Source organism: Lygodium microphyllum, unplaced genomic scaffold, assembly GCF_053477565.2.
Source record: "Lygodium microphyllum isolate KBCC unplaced genomic scaffold, Lygodium_microphyllum_v1.1.10 scaffold_31, whole genome shotgun sequence".
NCBI classification, from domain to species: Eukaryota; Viridiplantae; Streptophyta; class Polypodiopsida; order Schizaeales; family Lygodiaceae; genus Lygodium; species Lygodium microphyllum.
This window is the reverse complement of record NW_028229514.1, coordinates 17,302,706-17,308,424: the sequence shown is the minus strand read 5'-3', so window position 1 is coordinate 17,308,424 and position 5,719 is coordinate 17,302,706. Positions and strand designations below refer to the sequence as shown.

The window sequence follows — 5,719 nt, the reverse complement described above, 5'->3', positions numbered from 1 at the left end:
CGACGACTTCATAGGTATTTTAAATAAGATAAATACTTTCTGCATACACGTGGGTTTAAAAGTAGTGTCTCTTATTTTAATGTTAATCAGGCCGGACAAAACTTTCTGTGCGACGAAAAACCTCCCCGCGTGAAAGACCCGGTAAACAAGCTCATGACCTGGTATACGAACGATTATCCACGCATCTAGCTCGTACTACTTATATGGAATCGGAGGCTCCATCTTCCCACCATGCGATCGGCGGTGCAGCAGTTGCTCATTCCTAGACGTTAGAAAGCCGCGCTTGTGCTTGCGGAAAAGCGTGCTCTGGTAATACAGTATTCGTTGATCGGAAGAGGTTAACTAGCTAGTAGAGAACCATTCGGGCCCCTGCTTTCTCATAGCTACCGTCCTGCACTCACCATACGCAATACTGTATCCATGGCATCATCACTAAAGCTGGCTATGCTAATTGTAGCTATCACGTTGGCGCAGCAGCTCGTCCACCCGATAACTCGCACTGAGGCGGCGGACGAGGACCCCTTGCAGGACTTCTGCGTGGCTGATCAGGGGGCGCAGGCGGCCGGAATCACAACCGTGAACGGTCTGCTGTGCAAGAATCCCCAACAAGTGCAGGCCAAGGACTTCGCCTCTCCTCTGCTTCGCCAGCAAGGCCAGTTTAACAAGGCGCTCGGCTCCGCTGTGCAGCTGGCGTCGGCCCTCACCTTCCCTGGACTCAACACCCAAGGCCTGTCCGTGGCCCGCATCGACTTCGCGCCCAATGGTGGGCTCAACCCTCCACACGTCCACCCGCGTGCCACCGAGGTTCTCTTCCTTGCCGAGGGCACGCTTGTGGTAGGCTTCGTCTCCACCACCAACAACACCCTCTTCCAGCAGACCCTGTACAAGGGCGATCTCTTCGTATTTCCCCGCGGCCTCGTCCACTTCCAGATCAACCCGGACAAGAAGAAGCCTGCCCTCGCTATCTCCGCGCTCAACAGCCAGAACCCGGGCACCTCCCAGGTCGCCCCCGCTCTGTTCTCCGCCAAGCCTCCCCTGCCCGAGGACGTGCTGGAGACCGCCTTCGCCATCGACAAGGACGAGGTTTATAGCCTCATTAAAAGCGTCGCCACCACACAACCGTGATGGTACTAATACGTGTCACACCATCTCAACACATCATTGCTGCACAGTCGAGGTTCACAGCCTCATTCAGGGTCGCCACCACACTCCCGTTATCATGCTAATATATCCGTCATCACCGCCCTCCCGTGGTCATCCTGATATCTATGTCGCACTAAGTTAACACATTATTGCTATACAAATCAATATTCTTAAGCATTATTGCTATAGAATCGATATTCTTGCCATCACCTTTCTTTGATACTGTGCCCTAATTGTACACGCAACACCTACAAATTTGGAAATCATAAAAAGTAATCCATTCAGAGGTCACAAAAATTTGAGGTTTCATGTTCCATGATTCCCAAGTTTATTTATGAAAAAAAATATCAAAATGGGAAGCACCAATAACGTTATGCAAGAAAAGCCCTTCTACACAATATAGTTACCATGAATATTGCAATAATCACTATTATTACTACCTTATCGAATTTTCAAACTTCCCTTTATGCAAAAGAAGCACTATGAATTTTACTAAAAAATAACATTCAATTTATGAATTTTAAAATTTTGCATGTGATATAGAAAATATAGTTTCTATGAACATTACAATAACTACTATTGTTGCTTTTTGCTACTAGTAATGCTATGATAATTGATGCTCCTCCTCCTCCTCCTACTACTGCTACTATGATTTATCCTTCTGCTTTGCTACTACTAGTATTGTTATTACCACTGCTACTAGATTAGGTGTCACTAGCTAATGTGGTACATATCAAGTCTTTTATGTTAGTGAGCACACTTTCACCATATAGAAAGGATGACACATTCAAACAATAAAGGCAATTATAATTGTATGGAATAAATGCACTAATGCATCTTTGTCTTTGTTGCTTCCCTAGGTAGTCCACCTTATAGATCATGTAAGATACCACATAAGTTCAAAAGAAATGGTATTATATTTCATAAACTTTATAAGATTATATTTACAAATAGGATTTTTCAATTGCAATTTGAAAGAAAATGTGTAAGTTTAGTAAAGTAAAAGGGGTCATTTTAGGGTCATATAGCATATAAAGAAAGGATATTTCTTAATATCCTTTGAATGCATGCTATATAGATGAGTACTTATAGATAAAGCTACTTCACACTCTAGAACCAACTCTAAGAAAATGGAGATAAGAATGCAAGAGTGGAAGAAAGTAAAAGACTTGATTGTGTTCATTGTTGTACAAGCAATGCTTGTATATAAGGATGCCTCATAAAGAGGTCAATGTGAAAGGTGGGTGGTTAGTGGAAACAAGTATCCACTTAGTAAATGCTATATGATAAGATGATCATAAATGAGAAGATGTGGAATGGATAATTTTTGTTGACTTTTGAAGGCTTATATTTAAAGATATTTGAATATTCTTCCAACATACCTTCTTTAAATCGAGAAAAGACAAATTTAAAAATGATTGGAAGAAAATCAGTTACTACTTTTTATCCCCTTAAAGAAAGGAATGGGTTGCAAGTACAAAAAAAGATGTCAATAGAAATCAAGAGCATTAGAGGTGAGACGATATTTTTCATGAGTGACAAGTTTTGTGAAAATGTCTATCTAGTAAAAACTAGGCACATGCTCAATGTGAAGATAGCTCTCCTAATATAATTATTAAATTACAAAATGGGAACATAAACTAATGTGTTTGAGTTTGTCAGAAATGACATCACCTAAAGTGATGAGTGTGATATAAGATTGATTATCACAATAAATGGTAAATGAAGCAACTTTATAGTAGAAGTTCAATTCCTAGATCATTTGTGTAATCCATAAATAACCAATGTTTGGCTTCAAGAGAGAGAGCTACATATTCGTCTTTTGCGGTAGACAATGTGATATAATTTTACTTCTTGGCACTCCAAATAGAAGAACCACCCATGAGAAGCAGGTTGTCATCAGTAGTCAATCTATGACTGAGAACACCACCTCCCCAATCAGCATCACAATAGCCATAAAGGGTGTCTTCAAATCAAAGGTGATACTTGAGGCTAAAGCACAAGGAACTTTTGATCATTTTCTACATAGGAAAAAATAGGGAATCCCCTATCAAATCCATAGTTAAAAACACCCATAATTAGGGAAAGTGAAGGGGATGTAATGGCAGTAGAGAAGGAGAAGAGGAAGATATGGGAGAGAAGAGCACACACAATGTAGGTGCCCTCCAACTGAATTGACAGCCTTATTGCACTATCATACTATATATGAATAAAGAATGGGTGGTCAGAGTGTACACGGGCAGGTCCAGAGGCCTTTTACACCAACAACCTCCCACTAAAAGGCCAATGTGGTTGGGGAGTGAAAACATAGAAAATGAAAAAAAATATAAGGTGAGGAATTATAACATCTCACCCGACGCCCAATCGAAAAGCCAGCTATGCAGGAGGTGTCGGCAACCTCTACAAAAGAAGAGTCAAGTATCCACGAGACCATAACATCCAAGAGATAAGTGATCATGCAGCTCCATACAATGGAGTAATCCAAGAATGCTTCTCATGAAGCAAGCACAACTCATCAATGCACGACTGTAAAGCATATGCATCAGAGTAGCGCATAGCATCAGCGTGGCGCATAGGAGACAAGTGGGAGCACATACACTCTCCGAATTCAATCATAGAAGAATGACCAATATCCCAGACACATGTCAGATAGGGTCATAAGATAGTATGTGGCCTCAGCGAAATGGAAGACTGACATATAACTATAGCATCAACCATAAAGCGCACTGAACGTGTATGATGAGGCTTGTCTATGTCTCATAAAAGACAGCATGACGGTTGTGTATAACTTGCTAGGCATCCAAATCCCATAACCTGTAAGCTTGAAAGTCACCATCTCCATAACCAAGGAGGATACATGACATAGGCATATCTCGCATACATACAAATGCCAGCAGCCAAACATCCTCAAGTAATCATAGGAGGGCTGCATGCCGCTCCATTCCTCATGGGGTGTAATAACATCCAAGGTCAAGCACGACATTCTGTTAACCAAATAGACTAGCGTCATAAGGGCCTCAACCCAAAAGCCATAAGACAACCTAGCTGTGGTAAGCATAGAAGCAAACTTTGCCTGTAAGGTCAGGCACATACCATGAGTAATCCCATAATGCCGTGGGCACAAGAAATCATTGCCATAATACTGATAAGAGGTCCAAAAGCTAGGAGAGAGAGCATGACTCTCATAATCCATCTACAAGCATCTAGACCTGCTACTAGCAGAATCCATACACCTGTCAAGTATAACTGCAGTATCCTCAATCTGCACCAAGGGAAAATACCAAACACGATGGGTAGCATGATCAATAAAGGTCACAAAGTACGAAGCTCCACCAAGTGATTGGGAAAGCATAGATCCATATACTGCACAATGTACAAGATCTAGAGGAGCATGCCTCGTACCATCGCCATAAGCCAAGGGGGCTCTGCAAAGACTAAGAGTACAATCATGGCAAGCATCAAGATCTATAAGTGACATACGAGGCAGTAATGAGTTTGAATGAGACAAGATCTCCATCTCTCTATGGTGCATATGGCCTAGGCATATAATGCCATAACAATGCATGTGGTATCCTGATAACTGCAACCATAGAATCTCCCACACAAGAGACATGCATTGGGTAATGAGAACCAACTCTAGAACCTCAAGCTAAAACTAAGAAAATGTGAGAGATATTCCATGACCTATCTTGAAGAGATATAGAGTAACCTGCATCATGCAACTGATTGACAGAAATCAAGCTCTTACTAAGCATGGGAACATGTAGAACAATCCTGAGCATAAGAGAAGTCCCATTAAGCAAAGCTAGGTGTATGTCCCATGTACCAACAATAGCATAAGTCTGCTTAAGGCCCAGATCAATACATCCATCAACCTCCTTGTAAGGAGAGAACCATGATCTATGAGGGGTAACATGACAAGATGCCATAGAGTCGAAAAGCCAATCAAAGGAATGGGTCTGATCATTGAGCAAATAAGCTATAGGGAAACTAGATGACAGGAGGATATGCTCAAGTGCATCATCATGGGTAACTACATGTACCTCACCACTAGAAAGAGTGGTAATACTTGTTGCATCACTGACTCTTTGCTCATGTCGATTCTGTCTCTATCTCTACTGCTCTCTAATTCGTCTAAAAGATTTTCTTTTAACATGCCCAAGCTTTCACAATGGAAGCATACAACATCTATAACTGAAGAACATGCAGAAGATGACGAGGAATCCAAGTCATCATGAATAGGGCTATCCATAGCATCCACAGAGCTTAAGAACTTGCTCATAAAGACAATAATCTATAAGTACGTCAGTGGTAGAAGCATGATGCTAGGAGGCATATTTCACGGTGCATTCCATGAGGTTTTACGGTGGATTCTGTAAACTTTGATGACCGGGGCTCATACACAAAGTGGATTCTTTGTGCGAGAAGCTGATGGGGACGCCTATCCTTTTCGGGAGTTTCATTAATTTAGTGTGTACATGGGTGATTCCATAGCGGGTGATTCCGCAAAATGCATATTAAATTAATAAACATTTATGAGTTTAGAGTGCGCACTCATAATAAATTAAGGTTAGGA

The 5,719-nt window shown here is 41.6% G+C and overlaps 1 pseudogene; it reads left to right on the top strand.

Moving 5' to 3' along the window:
* Positions 1–244: 244 nt before the first annotated feature.
* LOC148009371 (germin-like protein 8-2 pseudogene) lies at positions 245–1,536 on the top strand (annotated as a pseudogene).
* The last annotated feature ends 4,183 nt before the right edge of the window (positions 1,537–5,719 follow it).